Below are 22,582 nucleotides of genomic sequence, written 5' to 3' on the forward strand. Positions count from 1 at the left end.
CCTTAACTAGAGAAGCTTTTTTCTAGCGATTATCAACTGCGCTATCATGACCAACTATTTTTGAAACAATTCAAGGAAGGATGAAGAATCATAACTGAGCTGTGAAGAGAAAGAGCAGGGCTTATGAAAGATGTTAGATGGTGTTTCATGTGGAAACAATAGAGTGCATAAAGTCCTAGAGAGTCACATTTTTTGTTATTTTTTTTAATAAAGGTGACAGCTTATCCATATGTCAGAGAAGCAGTAGTTTCTGGGTAGCTAAGAGGGTCATCCATAGGCAAAAGTAATTGCAGCATTTTTACCTAGAAGCAATGAAACATAACTCAGTGGTAGAGAATTGCAATATAGGTGTTTATATGAACCTGAATAACAAGTTTACAAAGCCTCACAACTGTCTAAGTGTCCTTCTAGGAGTGGGGGTTTTTTTCTGTAAAACAAGAGTTTGGGAGAGATTAATCCCTGAAGCCCTTCTCTTTTGCTAAGAGATCGGAGTGCTTCACCAACACACCATTACCAAAAGTAGGGATTATTAGATATTGCTTTTTGATTGCTTTCTGGGGGAAAAAAACTATTTATACTATTTATTATGGTATTTGCTTATTTTAAGCTGTTTCATGAATGTATTGTGTTTTGACTTTCTAATAGTGACTCATGCTGTGGTGTTAATCTGATTTCAGCAATTCTGTGAGTAAGAAGCAATTTTCAGCATTTTTATCTGTCTCTACTGAAATTGCTGGAGGCTGAATTTTTTCTTTGTGGAACCCCTTCCCTGAGACACCTTTGGTGAAATTTCAGACTGTCAGGATGTACAAGGCTTTTATCAATATGCCGTCAGAAACTCCCACGTTGTAGGACATTTGCACTAAGATGCACTAAGATCTGCAGTAAGAGTTTTTAGTAATGGATGCCTTTATCAGGGAAGAGAAAGATCAAAACAGTTAAAATTTTAAGATCACCCACAGCTAGTGATTTAGGGCATGTTGAGTATGTTTGAGCTTTCCTTGTGTTAACCTTCAGCACTTCAGGGAGAGCAGTGCTTTTTGTTGTATTGGATTTTCTCTGTGAATACTCCATGGATATTGTCAAGAAAAAGAGATGTTTCTTTGTTGTTGACTGACAAGTAGGGATATGAGCTGAGTGAAAAGAGACACAAGTGCTGGTTGTTGGAGACATAAGGCAGATTTGAGACTAGAAGAACACTTCAGCAGAAGCAGCTAGAAGTTTGCAGAAGCAGCTTCCAAAACCTGCCTTTTGGTAGGACCTTGGAGGATTGAGTGCTTTAATAAGTAATATTACCAGGGCCCTGGTTGGAATCTGACTGAGAGAATATACATAGAGAGAGGCATTTTCTTGACCTTTAGACAGAGAAATAGATGATGCCACTTCCAACCTTGGGTCATCCCTCTGCCTCCTCTCATCTCCTGCTCAGGCTCACCAGGGTCACCTTTAGGAGGTGGTAGTTCCTTTCTGTGCTCTCTGCACAGACACGCAATTACATCCTTTGACATCTAGTTTTTCACCAGCCAGTAGATTCAAAGGAGAAGGAAGCCCTAGTATTGGAACAGAAAGAAGATGTTAGACATCTGCCTTCAAAAAGCTCTAGTTCTGGTTACTTTCTTCTAAAAGTGGTGCTGTTTGAGAGGCACAGTCAAACTCTGTAGCTCCCATACAGGCAAATTCAACACCCATTCCTCAAGGGCAATGGCTATCTCCAGCAGGTAGTACTTGCAGTTGCCTGACAACACTTATTGCAGAATGGCAAATTAAACTTTTTGTGCTGGGTGAACAACAGCAAAGCAAAGTTAAATGGGTGTTGAGTGTCTTCTTTTTCTTACTGTGAATGGAGACAATTTTTCACCGGTGAAGCTACTTTGTACTCAATAAAACGAAAATTTGCTCATTATGATGGCTAAAGACAGTTGGAGTTCATACAACCTGTTCCAGTTCCCAGGACACTTCTTTGCAGGTTGCTATTTAGCCACGTTAGAGAAGAAAAAGCTTCTGGGAGGTGAGAGACTGCAGGAAAGGAAACTAGGTTATGGAGCAGATCATCCTGTGTGAGATCACAGATACAGGATGGACAAGGGATCAGAGCCAGCCAGCACAGGTTTAGGAAGGGCAGTTCCTGTCTGGCCAACCCAATCTCCTTTTATGATCAGGTGATCTGCCTGGTGGATGAGGGGAAGGCTGTGGATGTGTCTATCTAAACTTTAGCAAAGCCTTTGACTCTGTCTCCCACAGCATACTCCTGGAAAAGCTGCAGCCCATGGCTTGGACAGGGGCACTCTGTGCTGGGTTAAGAACTAGTTGGAGGGCCAGTCCCAGAGAGTGCTGGTGAACGGGACTGCATCCAGCTGGTGGCCGGTCACCAGTGGTGTCCCCCAGGGATCAGTGTTGGGCCCAGTTCTGTTTAATATCTTTATTGATGATCTGGATGAGGGGATTGAGTCCATCATCAGCAAATTTGCAGATGACGCAAGCTAGGGGGAGTGTTGACCTGCTGGAAGACAGGAGGGCTCTACAGAGGGACCTGGACAAGCTGGAGAGATAGTCTGATTCCAACAGGATGAAGTTCAACAAGGCCAAGTGCCGGGTCCTGCACTTTGGCCACAACAACCCCCTGCAGCGCTACAGGCTGGGCACAGAGTGGCTGAAGAGAAACCAGACAGAAAGGGATCTGGGAGTTTGGATCGACAGGAGGCTGAACATGAGCCAGCAGTGTGCCCAGGTGGCCAAGAAGGCCAATGGCATCCTGGGCTGGATCAAGAACAGTGTGACCAACAGATCCAGAGAAGTGATCCTTCCCCTGTACTCAGCACTGGTGAGGCCACACCTGGAGTGCTGTGTCCAGTTCTGGGCCCCTCAGTTCAGGAAGGATATTGAGGTGCTGGAGCGGGTCCAGAGAAGAGCAACGAGGCTGGTGAAGGGACTCGAGCACAATTTCTATCAGCAGAGGCTGAGGGAGCTGGAGTTGTTTAACCTGGAGAAGAGAAGGCTCAGGGGAGACCTCATCACTCTCTACAACTCCCTGAAAGGGTTTTGTAGCTCTCCCAGGCAACCGGCAGTAGGTCTTAAGCTGTGCCAGTGGAGGTTTAGGTTGGATAGTACAAAGAAATTTTTTACAAAGAGACTAATCAGAGATTGGAATAGGTTGCCCAGGGAGGTGGTGGATTCACTGTTCCTGGAGTTTTTAAGATGGGACTGGATGTGGCACTTAGTGTCATAGCCTAGTAATTGTGGTGATGTTGGAACAAGGGTTGGACTTTTGAACTTGATGATCTTTGAAGTCCTTTCCAACCTGGTCAATTCTATGATTCTATGAATGTGATATATTCTGCTGCGTGGAAGAAAACTAGCACAAGAACAGATATTCTAGCTGAGAAGCCAAGCTGGCTAAATACTGAGTATTTTAGAACAATTCACTCTACTTTCTGCCTTTAGAAAAAGGTGAATTTATTTTCCTAAATAAAAGAAATTAAAAAATTATGCTTGGACTGATTTTTTTTTTTCCCCACAAGGGGAAGTTTTGATATTGGAGATGCTATTCCACTATTTTTCAGGGAGACCCTTTAAACTTCAGCAAAAAATTGTAAAAGGTGAAGAAAGATAAGAGAGAAGCCAAACTTTGTTAATAAGAACTGGGATGAATTAGCAAATAGAACTATCTTCTGCAACGCACCCTTCCCTCCTTGCCTGGCTCTCTGGCAGACAGAGTTTTGAGAAGCCAGTCAGCACTATGTCTGACAGCAGTAATTCACTGAAAACTACATGACTGTAGCTACAGGCAGGGCTGTGTATCCCCTCAGGCTTGACTGCTGCTGCAATTGGCTTTACTAGGGTAATGCTGCAACCCAGAATTGTTGCATAAATTTGGAGGAAGAGGGAGACGGGCAGGACCTGGTTCTAGCCCTAGTCTCTGTATCACCATCCTGCAGATGAAAGCAGGAAAGACAGCTGAGGCAGAAACTAAAACCAGTGCAGTTTCCTAACCAGGTCTACCTCTATCACCTTTGGGAAGGAAGAGAAATAAAACCGAGGCTGTATTTCCACCAGAATGCAGAGCTGACAGTGTGCAATGCTTCCCCTGCCCTCCATGTCTTCACACACCTTTTCTTCAGGAAGTTGTATGTGCTCTAAAGAAAATGTATCCCCCTTTCAGTTCCCACCACAAAGATTTCAAAGAAAATGTGCTTCATCTAGTTCTGTCTGCTTTGCTGTGAGCACAGTCAGTTCATCCCTCCTTGGTGTGGTTTTTTGGAGCCCAAGGTGATGGCATGGCTAATAGGTTGTCCTTTGAGAAGACACTTCATGGGGAAGACTATCCAAAGCAAAATCATCGCCCCTGGCTGAAGATCAGATAGAGTCTCTAAAGGACTGCTGCACAGCAAAGCTATAAGCCGTCCGCTGACCACCCTGTAGGCTATAGGGTAGGTGGTGTGTGTTAGCTGGATATACAAAGCACTTGTTGCAAACGTGACCTTGCAGCATGTTTCTGCAGAGATCTCTTTGCTCCTCACAAGCTACCTCATTGCTTGGAGAGCATCCAGTGGGATTAGGATGGATTAGCCCCCCACAGAGGAGCATGCACTGCATCACTAGGGCAGCAGAAGTGGGAAGTAGTATTCATCCATTGGTAGGACTACAAAGGAAAGGTGGACTCACTGAAGCTCTTAGGGAATTTTCCTATGTCCCTCGTGAGCTTTTGGAATGAAGGTGGGAATTTATATTATTTCATCACCTGCTCCCTTTCAAAATGCAGACACATTACCAGACCACACCCCCTAAAAATCAAAATATTAGATTTTGCAAGCAGCATGTAAAGAATTCATATCTCTCGCTGAGTTTATCACCTAACACAGGCAATGATGATAAAGTAACAAATCTGGAGGGTGCACACTTTCACATGCCACTATCAAGTTCGTGTCAGTGGCAAAAGCTAAAAGGAGGCTCTGTAGCAGGCTTGTCTTCTACATCATCAGAAGAAAGTCCAGAATCAGACCATTTCTGATAGCAAACACTCTCCTTGGTCTTTAAATTTCTTTAGAAATCTGCTATGCAAAAAATTGTCACACAGAAAACAATATTAATAGACTGCATTAGGGTTTCCCCAAACTACTACAATTGCTGCTAAAGGGACTGTTTAACAGAAGGAAGGGTCTGTGCAGGTGACACCACCCCAACAGCAGCAGCAGCAATTATTAGTAGTGAACAAGACATATAATACAAAACTGGGATTTAGAAGGTCTTGTCTGTGGTAAAATCACACCTGTAACAGGGGATGGAGTTACAACATAGTTATCCCCTGACTTAAATACAATATGGTCCTATTCTCAGTGTTAATGGGTCCGTAACTATCTTCCATGGCAAGGCTTAAAGGTTAAGGTTACCAGCCGCACTCCCCGGTGAAACTGTGTTGTAAGTGTCCAGTGTCACAATTGTATTTCTAGTATAGACAAACCCTATATAAGCTAGATGCTATACATCTCTCCTTTTCTCTCCATCCTCCTTGCGTATGCACACATACTTTGTCCTAGGGATATCTCCAGAGAGCCCTGCTTCTGCATTTACTGCAATAGGATTTGCTTTGATATGATGGAAGGGTCATTGTCTATAAAAATCAGGAGATCAAAAGATTCACAGTTAACTTGTCACTGAAACACTTTATGACAAAATTTGAAAGAAAGAGCCAGGCCTGTCTTCTCATTAAGCAGTGACAAAGCAAACGTTTTTTCATTGACGGTTCCAGGACTATAATTGCTATTTTGCTGTTTACTCAGGCTCCTTCATCAAATATACCTGACACTTCAACTCTGTGCAGCTAGAGAAAACGGTGTCAGTTTTATAAAGGAAGAGTTGAAAATAAAAATAAAAATTAAAAAAAAAAGAGGGAGGCAGTCTGATATTTACAATAGTTGTTAATACTCAGTTACCTTTCAACTGTTTGACATGTACTATGCAAATGCTGGCTGTAAGACAAAGGCAGGAAAAGAAGAGTGGGAGCCACCCTGGTAGTGGCATATTGCTAGGGATTTGAACACCATTCTTCTGATCAAGTGATGGAGACATGTACGAGCTGCAGCTTCATCTTTTTGCATTAATAGAGTCCGTTCACATGTTGGTGCTATGTGCTTTGTAAATGGCAGGTTTAAGAAGCACTGAGACAACAAGAAAAAACACTAGAAGTCAGAAGGCTAAGGGAATTAATTAAAAATGCTCTGGTTCAGGGTCTGTACACTTCAATATCTTCCAGGTTCCTGTGACATCTTTTTTTATAGGGCATTCAGTACCAGTTTTCATTGTTATGCCAGCAATTCTTCACCAAATTCTTCCTGCTCCATCAGCTGATTCTGACAGAAGGTCTCAGCTCTGCCGGCTTGCCAGCTGAAGAGAATGTCAATGGATTTCTCGCAGATCTTAGCTAAAACAATGAAAATTGGCACCCTCCTAATTTATTAAAAACCTGCTCTGGATTTTAAAGTGGGGTTTTTTCTCCCCTTCTGGACTGATCTAGTCATCCCTTCTAAAGTTAGTTTCTTTAATGCTAAATGATGTTGCAGTCATGGAGAAAATAGCTCATTGCCTCAGGCACCTGGTATTTCATAGCATTATTCTAGAAATTGTTGCTGAAGAACGTACACAACACAACAATGGTGAAGGATCTCAACACAAAGTTTGCCTCTTTTACTTTATCGCCTAAAAATAATGATGGACCAAAACACTGTGTGATTCAGCCAGATAGAAATGCCAGATAACCATATTATCCTGCCTTTCAGAAACAATTAAATCCACACTTCTATTAACACAAAAATATCTGAAGGGTTTCATGACTGCTTCAGATTTCATATCTATTCCATTGTCTCACGTCAAACATGGAACAATCTTCACGTTTCTTGAGGCACAAAGAGAAAAACGGGGCATCTCCTCTTGCAATTCTGCAACAGCAGACAAAATGAGCATTGAAGACAGGGGAAGATGGGAAGAAAGGAGGGAAGCCATTCAGGCAAGCAAACCTTAAGAAAAAGATTGTTTGTTATTGTAACATGAAGGAGAACCCCAAAATGTGTGAGATATATCCCACTATTTCCTTTTATGCTGTTAGCAGCTACACATGAAGAGATTGCTCTTGACCCAGTGTCCATTTGTGAGTGGGAGGAGAGGAACCAAAGGCATCCGTGCAAGGCTCAGTTATCTCTTATTGAGACAATTATGCCAACACCAAGGTGTGGCATTTCAAAGTGTGGCAGATCAAGAGCTTATTTAAAATCCTTCTGGGTTTTGCATCAGCTAGTAGTCTGTCTTTTTATCTGATAAAGCTGTTAAACGTTGTGGTGTTAAATGAATTAGATAAACCTTGGATAAATAGGTGGGAATGTGGCAAACTATTAGCATATGTTAAAGACCATTAACTAGGAATCAAAGTGCTTTGCTGAATGACACCTTTCAGGTATCTGTTGCAGGGAAATGTTGTGGAAACTGTGTGTCCCAGGCTGTACTTGGCTCCCAGTGCCCAGACCACAGAGAAAAAAACCTTCCCCCCTCCCTTTGCCTCTCTTCAGACAGACCAAAAAGACTATACAAAATCAAAAGAACCCAAACCAAACCAAATTCCAAGTAACACACATTTATATACATACATATTTAGAATTATATACAAGATATCACCCACAGAGAACCTCCCAAAAGGGAAGAAGAAAGAGAAAGGAAAAGGGAAAAAAGGGAAAAAGGGACAAAACCCAAATACTTTCCTCGAGATAGCAGAGAGCCGCACCAAGAACTGCTGGCACTATCCGGTTCTCCAGGCCAACCAGGCACCCTTGGCCTCACTCCTTCACCAGAGCAGAACGACAGCAAAGAACCTTCGCTTTCAGTCCGCTGAAAGAAAAAGAGCGAGAGCTTCCTCTCCCTTCTTGTTTATAGCCTTACTTATGTAAAAATCATATGGAATACTGGGAATATGGCCTCAGTTCCTTGGTTACAACCTAGTTACCAAGAAGGGCCTGGCCTCAAAACCACTACACTGTGATATAAAAATCATGATAAAATTCAGGCTGAAATTCATAGGTAAACATGCTGCTTGCAAAAGTGGATTTAGGAGTCAATGTAACCAATGAAAATTGAGCAGTGGATTAGTTGCTTATCTCTCAGGTGTTTTCTCTAATGCAATAGTCGCTGTCCATGCTACTATATTTTTGTTACAAGTAATTCGAAGATTTGAAACACATTGCAGAAAATTTTAAATTTAAGCATATGAGCTACCTAAAACAGGATGAATAGCAGACTGTACTATATGTATTGTTAATCCTGTCAGTAGTTTGCATCCTATAAATATTCAAAATAGTAACCTCTCACCACAACTGATTTATATTTTGCAGTGGTCTACTAGATCTTCTTTGTGGGGAGAAGCAGCAATAGAGAAGGCTCAAGTGTGTGGCTTCCACATATTAAATTTACAAGAAAGTTTTTACATTAGTTTGAGAGAGGGTTGGAGGTCACCTAATGTATTCAAACCAGGAGCAATGTCAAATGCACTCAGCTCTCACATATTTGAAAGTGAACTTTTTCAGAGTACTCACAATCTGTGAGAGAGTGGACTGGAATTGGGGTGGGCTCATCTGGGGGTTCCATTTTTGGAATGATTCTTCCAGCAATTATAAGCATAGTCCTCCCTAGCCATTTAGGTAATTTAATATTATTAAATGTTTCTAAAATAAGAATTGGGTTATAAAGTATATCATTTAGCTTAAGAGTAATTTGTTCCATTATTTAAATTTTCCCAAAGGACTTTATAGTGGCACAGTCTAACAGTATATGTGCAGTACTACTGTGCCCATTAGACTTGAGACTGCAATTGCAGAAGATGCCATCATAACAGCTTAGATAGGTTAACACATGGATTTTATCATCTTAGAGGTGTTTTACAACATAAACAACTCTATGATTTCTAGCTCATGCATTTTTCCCCCCTTATAATCATAGTCAGCTATGGTACCCAGCACAGACCAAGATCAACACTTTTTCCCACATCTGCATAAAGGTTTACTGTGGAGAGTGATCCAGACTGTGTGAAAGAACATGCCTGAGATATGTTTGTGTGAGTGAAGAAGTCAGCAAATACAGATGGCTCCTTTTTAGCCTCTCCTTCATTATGAAAAGAAGCTTGATGAGAAATATTATTTGAAGATATAATGCCAGAACATCAAAACCAGGAATACCTCGTTCTTTAAGACCATAACATGTCTCTTACCTTAGCTCTCTTTCCCACTGTCATGTCTTGATCCCATTCTAATGCTGCTAGCCTCAAACTCTACTTTTTTTTTTTTGCTTAATTCCCTATACTTCTTCAGCTCTCTTACCCTGCATCAATGGTATAACTCTATATTAAAACTGTTGTTGCACTCTGCTTTTTGGCTTGGTTATCTTGAGTTACACAGTGGGAAAATATAACCTATAGCAGATGAATTAATAATAACTTATTGATTCATTTGTTAATATTTTTCCCAAGTTTGAATCATACCCCTAAATTGTCATAAAACTATGTTTTTAACAGTATGATTCTTCATCCAGACATGACACAGTTGACTGTGGATCTGAAAGATGCTATAAACTTTGTTTCACCGGGCAAAGTAATGTTTTCAAGAACTTTTAGCACCGAAACCATTGGTGTGCTGAGACAAGGCACAACTTCCAGCTGAATCAGTTATGAACAGGTGATAGAGGCTGCCATGGTGCTGAAAGTGAATTAATTTGAAAAGTAAAATTAAGATCCTCCACCCTCAGGGACATTTAAATAATTATTTTACATATGAGTAAATTACTCCTGAACAGGTAAAACTCCCCAGGTAATCTCTCTGAACAATATCTTTTCTTTGGAGTTTCCTCTGGAAATATTTTCTACAATTCTGGTTCATGTCTAGGTGCTCATGGCAAGTGGGGTTCTAGCCTAATTATTTGATGGGATCAAAATTTTAACTATTTGATTTGATAATTTTCCTGTCGAACTGGTAGCTCATTCCTTCCCCATTCTCCTTGGAGATGTATTACTAGAAATAAAAAATTGCAGAACAGATGCTTTTGAAGAGAAAACACTGCTTATAATTTTTAGTCCTCTAAGAGACACCTGTAAGAGCAAACTCACACTGCTTTGTGGTCTACCCTGCTAGCTAGAGGGCTGGCATTCCCTGGGGACACATTCCCTCCTAATATTTCTTTCCCTAGTGATATGGACTCAACTGCAGTGTTTATGTTTTAGGTTTCCGTACAATACCTCAAACCCTGTGGTGAGCCCAAGGAATTAAGGAAAACTACTAAAGCTTTAATAAATGAAAGCAGGCAATTAAAACATTATCTTCCCATCAGGAACTGAGTACTTCCTGTTGTGTTTAATTCTCTGAAATTCAGCCCTTTTTCCATTGAGTTTAACCCAGCCATAGGTAGAGTCACCAGAATGAAAATTTCTATGATAAGATGCTTGAATAAATACAAACATCAAGTATATAAAGAATGTCAATGATTTTGATTTGAGTAACTAAATTTAAGCACATTCTTAAGAAATCTGCTTATTGTATGCACGCTGACATAAGCATAGTTGGAAACGCGTGCTTGTGTCTTGGAGATTTTTTGCTGAGTCAGAATAAATGTTACATCTCTAAAGTGAAATTTCAGGCTGGGGTCGCCCATTCTTTACTCTGTGTCATAAATGTGCAGGAAGACCAAGACTATGACTTTTTCATCAGCAAAAAAAATCATTTTGACCATGAACTATACCATTAACTCCTCTAGAAATTCTTGTACTACGAATATGAACATTTTGGCTTAAGATACAGATCCTTTGTTCTTAGAGATTGTTATTTTCATTTTCCAAGTGGCTTTTTCTTGCTTTTTTTTTCTGTGACTTGGAGTCTTCAGGACAGACTTATAAATTAAGGTCTCTCACATGTTCACAACCTACCAGGTTGTGCCAGGTTTGATAAAATTTTTACAATTGTGGCCTTTGAATAAGACCAAAGTTCTTTGATACTCTTAGTTATTCCTCATTATAGAGGGGATTTTAAAACATTTTACTCTTACTTTCAAATGTCACAATCAAGTTAAATTTACAACTTGCCTTTTTTTTTTTTTTTTTTTTTTTTTTTTTTTTTTTTTTTTTTTTTTTTTTTTTTTTTTTTTTTTTTTTTTTTTTTTTTTTTTTTTTTTTTTTTTTTTTTTTTTTTTTTTTTTTTTTTTTTTTTTTTTTTTTTTTTTTTTTTTTTTTTTTTTTTTTTTTTTTTTTTTTTTTTTGTAGCTTACATGATTTTCTTTCAAGTGTCTTTGTTTCACATTAGTTTTTTTGATTAACCAAGTCCAGGAAATATATGTTGAAATGTGGCTTGGGTCCTTCATTTTACTTATACTGTACCCTTAGAATTTTTGTATTTCTGTAACCAGCTGCACTATCAACTAGTTAGTTATGATGTAACTCTTTTCAGTTTTTATAGAGCAGTCATCATGCTGTGATACCTTGTAGTTTCGTACTGCTGCTAGCACTATTACAATACCTATTGATATAATGGTAAAATCTCTGTGTTCCCAAAATAACCTCTAAATGATTTCAGTATTATGGAGCTTTTTATTGAGGACAAAACATCAAATTGCCTTTATGTTGTTGATCTTAACTTCTGTGCGTGGAACTATTTTCTCTCAACACGGAGAGGCAGAACTGTGCACGTGGTGTGTGCAGACTGTGCTTTGGTAGATATGCTGGCAGAATCTTGCTCATCCACCCATCAGTTTATCATATGTGCAAAAGCTGCTGCGGCGAGTTAGACGAAATGGCTAGTGGGAATCACCAGAGGCCAACAGGGAGCAGAGTCACAGCAAGGCAAGCAGTTGGTAACACTTTATCATAGAATCACAGAATCTTAGAACCTTTTGAGTTGTAAGGGATCCTAAAGATCACCTTGTCCAAGCCCCCTGCCATGGGCAGGGACACCTTCCATTAGACCAGGTTGCTCAAAGGCCCATCCAGCTTGGCCTTGAACACCTCCAGGGGTGGTGCATCCACAGCTTCTCTGAGCAACTTGTGCCAGTGCCTCGCTACCACCACAAAGAATTTCTTTCTAACATCTAATATAACTCTGCCCTCTTTCACCTTGAAAACACTCCCCCTTGTCCTGTAACTCCATGCCCTTGTAGCCCAGACTTCAGAAGGGGGCAGCTAAAATAACCAGTGACAAAGTGTTGCCCAGCTTTTCTTGGTGGTCTAGATAGGTAACAGAGAGAAATTATTTGCCCCTAAAAAAGCATGCTAGGAAGGGAAGAGGACATTCTGCAAAAACATCAAAGGCAAAACATGCAGCAGAAGAGCTAGAAGGACTTAGGAGGATAAGAGGAAAGAGTGGATTTGGGTTTGAAAGATACAAGAGGTCCCTTGAAGGTTTGACTTGTGTAGGAAGAATCCTAAAGGATCTGACACTTCCACTGCATACCTCACACCAATTTTAATTTGTTTAGCTGATTCCCACTTTTGTCGAATTAACTTCTTTCCAATTAGACATGCCCTTAAAATAAAATGCCCTTGATCTTTGCTAATATTTGTAATGGAATCAAAATCCCCAAGGATAAAGACATTAGGATTCAGAGGTAGGTCTGTGCTCATTTTTATATTTATTTTTCTATTACTTTTCTTTATACTGAATACTTTTCCTAGCCTGGATTCAGCCTTGAAAGTCCACAAGGACCAGCTACAGAACAGTCTTCTACCCTCACACATATTCCTATGCTGTGGAAGCAGCAAATTTTTCTTTGTCAGAGAGACACATTTTGGATAAAGAGTCAGATTAAGCCTGTTCCTGAAGTTTTGGATTGAAATTAAAGTAGTATTTTCTTCTTATAGACTTACAGAGAAGAGCAAATCTTGCCCATTATTCCACTATGATTTTGAAGAATGACTTTGTACTGTATTCAAGTCCAAAGAGCTGGATGGACACTTGGACATAGTAGTGACAAAGACACCATTGCCCTGCTGCTCTAGGGACTAAGTCTTGACTGTTCAAAATTATTCTTTCTTCCACTTTTTCCATCAAATGCATCTTCATTTCAGGGGTGTTTACCAGTTCCTATATGTAAAAAGTCATTTCTGTACAAAATTCTGTTGATATACAGGGAACTCAAAGTCCCCACTTATTACTGATATCACTACTGCTGGTAGCATAGGCTGCAGAAACCCCTAATGAGATGATGGGCATTTATTTCTATAGTGAGAAGAGAAGGGATGAGTCACAGGAGGCTAGGAATTTTCAGCTACTCTGCAAGGTGAAATAGTCCACACAGCATTTTAGAGCAGGTTCAAAATGAAATAAAGCACAAAACTATGTTAAATTGCCAAGTTCTTTTCATGCCAAATTTATCCAGAAGTTGCATACCAGACCATTCTGAATGCTCTTTTTTTACATTAGCCCTGAAAAATGTATCTGATGATGGGAACTCAAAGTTTTCAAAAAACATAAAATAGGGCAGGTTTCTGTGTCTTGCCAGCTCAGAGGATGGCAACACCCTCTCACTTCCCATCTGCATTCCTTCCTTCCCATCTACAGGTAACTATTCTTCGATACTTTACTGTCAGAGGGAGAGTAGTAGGAGACTGGAGGTTCCATGTTCAGAATGTGAATTGTTCTTGTTCCTGCTAGTGCACAGGAAGATGAGCTGAAAAAACATGCCTCTGTACTAAACCTTGGTGGGGGCAGTAGATGGAACAAGCCCAGTGGGAAAAGGGAAAAATGCAAGAGAGGAACAGGCATGAAAGAGGCATTCTCACATTTTTTGGACATCAATCCCCATAATATCATGGCAATTTCATAGACAACTGCACACCCTCAGACAGAAAGGTTGTGTGCCTTCGTTGAAGTGCTTTTCATTTTCCATTTGTCTGAAGCCATGACAGACGTGGCAATGTCTCTTTACAGATCTGTCCATTGAGCTAGTTGATGAGCAGATGTGTGGATATATATGGCCAAAACATCCAAGGGTTGTTAGTTTCCAGTTGTAAAATTATCCATTTGAACAGTGGTAATAAAAGCCTGCTCCTGAAACCCTGTCACATGAAATGTTCTAGGCTGTTTGCATCACATCATCATTTAACTGGTGTCCAGTTTGAAAATGTGCTAGCTCCTCCAGGCCTTGACAGGACTCAGAGCATAATTTCCAGAGCCCAGTTTCTTTTTCTTGCCCTGATTCAGTTTCTCTCATCTTGAGAGTAGGAAGACAGACACGGGGACTTGACTGCTATTACCCTGCCCTATGGATAATGATGTCCAGGGTGTAACTTAATTGCACCCTGGCACAGCCGCCACAGGGCCTGGGGTAAGGCTGCGTTGTGCAAGGCACTGTGTGTGATGCATTGACTCTGGCAGGAAAGATAAGGCCAGTGCGGGAAGGAGACTTGTTGCTTTCCTGCATTGCTGAGTCGATTGCCATTAATTCTCTGTGTTTTCACCCTTGTGTAGGGGCCATATTCACAGGGGATCCACTTTAAAAAATAGCCCTTAATATGTGCACAAGTTCTGTCATTCCCTCCTGCTCACCTGCTTCTCTCCCCCGGTTTTCAGGCACCCCTTAACGTGTCACAGGAGCTGTCACAGAGAGCTGCACACCAGGGAAAGAAAGGTGATGCACCATTTGTCTGAGGCAGCTTTTCTGTGCCCAGGGCATTCCTATAAATGAGAGGACTATTAAGATGCTAACAAAAGCAAGATAAAGGGAAAGGATGAAGGGATGTAATAATGAATGAAACTTTCATTAAGTCTAAAGTAAGCAGTTTCTTCATGCTATCTGAGGTTATCCAGGCTGACAAGTAAGCAATATTGTTTTCAAGCACTGTAACAGAAATGCATGCCATCTGTGTGCAATGCACTGGAGCCACAGATGTGCTATGTTTAAATGAACTAAAGCATGAAAGAAAGCTCTTGACCAATTCAGTATGTAAAATCAGTGAGTTTACTTTTTCGATTAGCACGGTGAGAAGTGCTCTCTTCTCCATCCTGTTACTCCAATTAAAAATTTTTTTTTTTTTTCCGGGCCATTGCCCTCAAAATGCTCTTGCACTAATTCAAGTGAAAAGTTTTACATTCTATCAGCTGGGAATTTTACAATAGGAAACATGGCCAGTTCTTCTGTCATAATTACTGGGATTTTTTCTGCTTGCTGCTTTGGTGATTTAAAAGAATGGCTGCTCATGAATTGTCTCCTCTTCAGAGGGAGAGTTCAACTGATTCTTTTGCCGCCTCTGGTGATGAGATATTCTTAGCTAGGAGAAAGGATCAAGCTCGCAACCCTTCTGGGAGACAGTGACTCACTGGTCACAGCTCCTGCAGCGCAGGAGAAAAAATTATTATCATATCGACAGTAATTGGTCAGGAGCAGAAGTTCTTCTTGCAGTGAATATTAGGGCATTGCATGTCCTCCCAGGATAGACCAGCAGAAGCCCACATCCACACTAAAAACCTCCTCATGCATTGGTGGAAGGTATTGATCTGGGCTTTTTGCATTACGAGAGATAATGTGTTTATGGAGCAGCAGAAGAGGAGAAGGAAAGGGGGAGGAAATCACTCAGTGACTACTAATAACCTGAGGTTAGAGCCTCTCCTAGTTGTATGCAGGACAGTTAAAATTTAAGGAGGGGTAGGAAGGCAAATATTAATTCTACCCCATAAATTTTAAAAGCTATGCTATAGAGGGCTAGATTGACAGTTCTTCTGTATTTTAGATGTCTTCGCAGACCTGAGCTGTGACTCCATGCTAGTTTCCTGTATTAAAATAAATGACAGTGCATGGGGAGAAAACCCCACACCCTGAACAGTTAAATTCTGCAAAGTAAATGGATAGTTTCTTTAAAAGCAATATTTATGCTACAAAATCAACAACAAAATATCTTTGGGTTCAGTTAACCCCCATGCTTCAGTCTGAATATCCTAGATATATACCACCTCTTCTGGAGCTTTGATTTTGTGTCAGAAAGAAAAGTAGCATTATTATCATGTTCTTCAATGCAGTTGACAGAGAAAATTATATTTTAAGAATGCTTTTGAGATGCCTAAGTTGAGAACAGAAGGATGCTGCATCCTTATTAGAAGGAATAAGAGTTGTAGTTTCATCAGCATGATGCTCCAGCTGTAAAAAAAGCACCTAAAGACAATTAAGCTAATAGCTAATGAAAGAGGTACTTGCACTTGAGATGAGCACTGAGTGATTGGCCATACTTCTACCTGACACAAACAACCTAATTACATTTCTTCACGATAACCTCACCACTTGCAGAACTGTCAGTTCCCAATTTAAATAATGATTTTTTGAGGTTGGAAATGTTGGCCCATCCCAAAACATAACAGACACAGGCATGACATATTATGTGAAGTGCCAGCCTAGAGATATACGTTGGTTGTTTTTTTAATAGTGAAAATGCTTTAATCCTTTGAATCATGACTGAACTTCAAGAAAATCCAGCATTGTCAGGCTTCAATGCTCAAAACAGTGTTGTGCGCTACTCTCGCCTCTCATATTTAAGATGTTAAGTCATAATACTGTTTATATACATATATACATTTATATACATACATGTATATGAAGACTTACAAACATATACACATACACATATATAGAGAGAGAGACATATAAGTAAACATATATAGGTACATATATGTGCTTATGTATATATATTAAGGAGTTCCTCAATTCTCCTAATTGTTTGTAAGCTATTATTAGGTACCTGTTTCTCAAATGAAGGACTGTTTTTCTTTAGGCACTAGTCCCATTGAATTACTTTTATTTTAATTTTGTTTTAGTATTTTTTATTTGATTTTTTGGATTTTGTTTTGGGGTTTTAACACAGTTTGAAAAATTGTTCCTGAAATCACATCACATTTGTAAGGACTTAAGTGCTAAGAATGGAAGATCAATGCTGTAGACTTAGTAGATTACTTGATTTGGTTAAAAAAGAAACAAACCTTTCCGAGGAATAGGAAATCATTTCATTACATTTCACAATTATTTCCAAGACTATGTGTTAAAGCACGTTTAAAAGAAATTGGCTGAAATAAAAACATTTTATTCTGAAAGGATGTTTCAACAAGATAGAAAAAATAATTGTCAAGCTTTCTTCTAAAGTAGGTGTCCAAAAAAAACCCTTTACTGTGCAGAAGATTTCTATGTGAGCAGATCAATTATGTGTAGTTGTTACAGGGTGGGTACAAGCTGTTTCTTCAGGCAATGAGACCAAAGGCTAGATGGAGACGCATCTGGTAAAAATATTGAATCTTATTTATACATATGTAGGTAAATCTTACTGTTAATGTGACATTTTTGTAGGGGTTGTGTAAATTAAAGATGTGTTGATTCTTTTCTTTAATGGGCAGATGCACAAGTTAGAATAAACTGCCTGCCAGCCCAAATCACTGTGGTCTCTGGAGCTCAGTGCAAGCCTCCTCTGACAGTGCTCCTGGTGCACCTCAAAGTAAAGGTTACCCCAAGCTGAAAGTCATCCCCTGGATCTCATGAAGTGGGGTCTTGGACTTATATGGCATAATTTCTAAAATTTAAATGAGCTATAGCTCTTGGAGGTACCACAAATTCGGCAAGTATGTCTGTTCAGTGAATTTTTGTTGATAGCAAACCCAAACTACCACACCTATGTTCTAGCAGCTGTTTTAACCTCAGTTTTAATGTCTGAGGTAATTATTAAAAATGCTGCAATATGAAGTGAAATGAGATAGTCCTTCCTTTAATGTTCATTTTAAAAGACAAGGATATATCAATTTTCTCACTTAGTACTGGTGGAAAAAATTTGATTGAAATAAAGTTCTAACAAAACTAAGTTAAAATATTAGATCTTTAGGTGCATATTTTCTCTTGGCTTCAGACAAGCTCTGCTTTCTTTGCACAGGAGTGAGTAAGAGAACTAGAGCTTATTTTTCCCTCAAAAAAACTTATCATCCCTACATATGCTTTGAAATTATAATTTTCTTTCAATTCAGCACAAAATAGGCATGTTCATCTTTTAAGCAATGAAAGAGACATTAAGACATACATTTCAGTAAGTATCTGGAGCTTTTATTTGTTCTAATCTGCATTACAAATTGTCTCTCATTTCCTAACAATTTAGTCACGTTGAGTGGGGCTTTAGATGCTGTGTGTTTTGCAAAATATAATGAATTAGACCAACTCAAAGTTGCCTACAATGACCATGTGAAAATAAATACCCTACTAGTGAAACCTGCTTTAGAACTTGGCCATTAATTTATCCATTTCCATTTATACTTATACCATGATAGGCATAAAGAAGAGTTAATTATCAAGGTTTTTGTCTTTAAAAAGAAAAGGGTGAAAATTTTTTGTATGCCTCTGACTTAGTTTGGGTGTTTTTTCTTCTTGGCTTCTTTTATATTTTTGTATTACAATTCTGGTATAAGACAATGTACACACAATTAGCATACTGCTACTCTTTTAAGAACTGAAAACCTGTTATATAATCAGCAAAGAATAATACAAGGTGAAAAAGTAGTCATGGACCTAGTCAACACAAACCAATTTGGACTGACCAAATTCTCTGATCTATGGTAGATAGCTCATTTTAAGATTTACTGATATCTCTCTGCTAGAAGGCATCAAGAAATAAATTGTTGGTAGTGAGGCCCTATTCAGTAGCAGTGGAAAAACCATAACCTCATTACCAGTGCTGGTGCAATGTTGTGTGGACATGAGATTGGCTTTTTCTAAAGAAATGACATTTTCTTGGGGCACTCACTTAAGAAACATTGCCAATGTGAATAAAGTGCCTAAAATGAGGACAGTGCTCAGAAGACTTTATGCCTATCTGCCTGCTTTCTATCTGACCCTAAATTGTTCCTCAGAAGTTGTAGCAGTTAATAGAGATATTGGGTACGTTGTACCTTCTCACAGTTAGTAAAGAGTGCTGTTTTGTAATTAAAGGGTGAAGTGGGGCATGATGAACATATGAAAAAGGAGATCCTTAATAAGTGATAGAGCCTTCAAAAGAAATTGCTAATTAGTATGCATTTGATGTGTACTATACCAATTTTAAGACTTTGCCTGGAATAAATTGGTATGTTGGGCCTTCGAAGGAGTGGTGAGATTAGCATTTACAAACAGTGCAATTTTCTGTCTTTTTGACTCTGTTAAATGGAGGAAATAACTTCCAAGACTGAAGCACTAGTTAGTCCATCAATCATCCTCACAGCTGGAAACTGGGGATACCAAATGCTGAGATGAGTTAATCCGTCAGTTAATAAGTTCATAGTGGCACCATATGGTGCTGAGCCACCCCACACTCTAGCAAGGACAGTACTGTTTACACAGGCATGCTGCTTTCTCAAGTACCTCCCCACTGGCAGATCCCTTTGTTTGTGAGGATCAATTTACTTTGCACAGCAAATTGACTGAATTGATCAGTTCAGAGAAAATAATTGCTATCTAATCCTGGGGAATCATGTCCTGCCCATATGGAAGAAACAAAGGGTGCTGGCAGCAGGCAAGTTTCTTTCTCCAACCAGAAGGATCTTGTCTCTGGACATGACAGACATTGATTAAAGCTGACAGTAGATGGATATGCACCCTGTATTGACTGTAAGTGACAGAGATAAGAGGAGAACCAGCTCCCTTCAGGGAGTCTCCTTTAGATGTCCAAGCCTGGCTCTTACCCTTAATTGTCCCTCTTCCCATTGTCTTAATTCAGAGTGTAACACACACAAAAGTCAGTACTAACAGATCCAACACTGACCATCTCTTCTTTGCAACTTAAGCACAGAGTCATAGGCTGACAACAACAACAACAACAACAAAAAATTGAAATTACCAATGTGTTTAAAGCCACATGAATCTTAAGGGCTTGCCCAGATGAGCCTGGTCACTGCATAATTTATAAATTTCCAATATTAACTTTGAAATGCCTCAATTTTGCAAGTATGTTTGATGACATTAATTCTAAATACAGAGATTACATATTAACAGGAGTAATAAAACTCAGATCAGACTGCAAATAAACAAAGTATCTCATTTAATATTTTCTTTTTAATCAAGCCTCTTTTCTATTACCAGTGCCCATCTGATCAGTCTTCAGCAGAAGTGATAGATGCTTCTTTCAGTTTTCAAAATAAAAATTAAAAAAAGAAAAAAATCCGTGGGTGTTTTTTTTTTAACAAACTTAATAAAAAACAAATTTCAAAATATCAAAATTATATATATTTGGAAATTGTAATGCAGCATGAAGTAGTTTCCCAAAGTAGGATTATAACACTGATAAATAAACTACATTTTTAGGCAGTTTCCCTATCTTGTCTTCATAGCAGCTTTTTAGTGTAGGATGTAGGGACTTTCCTTAACTTTTAATTTTCTGTTTGTTTCAGTTTCTTAACTTTTAGCTCACCCTTATCTCAGTTCCTTTGAAATCTGAGGACTGAACTTGATGGAAAAATGTGACCTAGTATATACAAAAAACCCCTCTCTCTGAAGTATACCTCAAATGAACTGAAAGACCTAACTCATAGACAATTGACTTGTGAATGCAATTGTTTTGAAGCTATTATGTTCATTTTATGGTATGTTGCATTTGGATATTCATCTCAGCATGCAGAACTCATTGTTCTGACAGCCAACAACTTGAAAGGTAAATGTCCCTTTCCTTCCCCTCTCTTTTCTCTTCCACTTCCCCAAAACCAGTTCATTCATTTCAAAACAGATGTGCTAGAAGGAAGCTCAGACTCTAAGGACTTTTTGCCAGAATTCTCCCAAACTTCTAAGAAAGTTTGTCTTGTCTCTTTTCAGTAGTGGGAATTAGATTCTATAATATTACTGTTCACTAACCTTCTAGGATGAGTTAGAAAGGATCAGTGGCGAATACCTTCATGGTCAAGAGCGGGAGCTTCCACAGCATTACATAAAAGAAATATGTGATTTATTCAAGATGTAGAGCAGAGCAGAAAAAGGCACTGTGGATGACCTCAGTTCATTCAGCAAAAGGGCATCTCTTCACTTGTACTTTCTCAGAAAGTAGAGCTTTATGTGAAAAATGCATATATGAAAGGGTAAATATATGTCTCTTTTCTGCCCCTTCTACCTTTAATGAAAAAAACTTTAGAAGAATACTTATAAAGTAAATTTATTAGACACATAAAAGAAAAGGAAAATATTTCCTTTTCTAAGTGTTTAGGCTTTCAAATCCCCTAGTATATTAGATCATATGCAGTGTAATATTAACTACAATACGCAGTTCTTATTCCAGGGTATGATTTTACATTTAAATGAATAGTGGATCTTTTGAGGGAGAATGAAAAAAGAGGTATTGTAGATATTAAATTTGGGAATGGGTCTGTTTTCAAAATGATAGGTAAAGTATATATTAATGAAGATTTTTTTGTTAGATAATTTCAAATTTGAGGAAAATTATGCTGACTTATCAACCTCTCAAAACTTTTGAAGTAGTAACTATTAGGTATTCTACAAAATCAGAATTCAGTAACCTGAATGTAGAACATCCCAGTAGCATGTTTATGACAAGTACACTACTACATACATGGTTTGTAATATATAAGATAGTTGGTTTAAACCAAGCTCCATTTCAAAGCATACATTTTGCACTGAGCTCTGCAAACCTTTCAAAGCTGTCTTCAGAATGGAAATACAGACAGATAGAGACATATCTTCATATGGAAAGAATATAGAAAGAGATTCCATATTCTGCATTGTCAGTGTTGAGTTTTTTTCCTTTCACTTTTTTAATTGACTTTAAATGTTCCAGAGTGTGGAAAAAAAGGCAGAATATTTAGAGACAGCTTCATCACTATTTGTGAATTCCCTCTACACTTGTTCTCTCTCTGGACAATACACAGAGAAGATGCCTGAGGTCACAAGTGCCACCTAACACTGAGGAGAGAGATGGGTTCTCTGGGGATCCTTGGCAATGGCAGCGCTAAATTGTAGTTACAATTAAAACTTAGTTTTCTTAAGAGAATATATGGTTAGTATAGCACAGAATTTATGGTTGAAATGGCGCAAGTTTTCTACAAGCTGAAAGGATACAGCACAACTTCTAAACAGTGTAATGCAGACTGGTTTTCTGGACAGCGCTCTGTGCCGCTGTGCTTCCCTCTCCTGTGCTGGGGCAATCAGACTGTCAGGCTGGCCTGGAACCTTCAAAACTGATAAGGAGAGGATTACTGGTCTGGAGTCCAGGAACCTTGAGGCAGGGGAAGAGATCTGTTTGTTTTGTCTACTTGACACACAGGATCTTCAGGCCCAGATGATGTGGTGAAGGGAACAAATATGTGTTCCATTCAGTCACAGATAGCGATTGCTTACCTCCTAAAATGGTGTTAGTTATGCTGACAGTGTGACTGGAGTTGAGAGTCGGAGGAATAGGTCACAGGGAGCTCCTTCAACTCATGCAACTGAGGTCAGTACTTTGAATACTCACATTCCAGAGACCCCCAACACTTCCTTGACTATGATCGAGTCTTACTGGGGAACCTCTGCAAAAGCTAGGCTGTGCAGACATGAAGTACCATGGATGTTCTCTCCCAAGGAGCGTAAAGGACTTACC

The sequence above is a fragment of the Empidonax traillii genome, unplaced genomic scaffold (assembly GCF_003031625.1).
Source record: "Empidonax traillii isolate 1590-97213 ecotype Southwest subspecies unplaced genomic scaffold, ASM303162v1 scaffold4:size3804566, whole genome shotgun sequence".
Classification (NCBI taxonomy): Eukaryota; Metazoa; Chordata; class Aves; order Passeriformes; family Tyrannidae; genus Empidonax; species Empidonax traillii.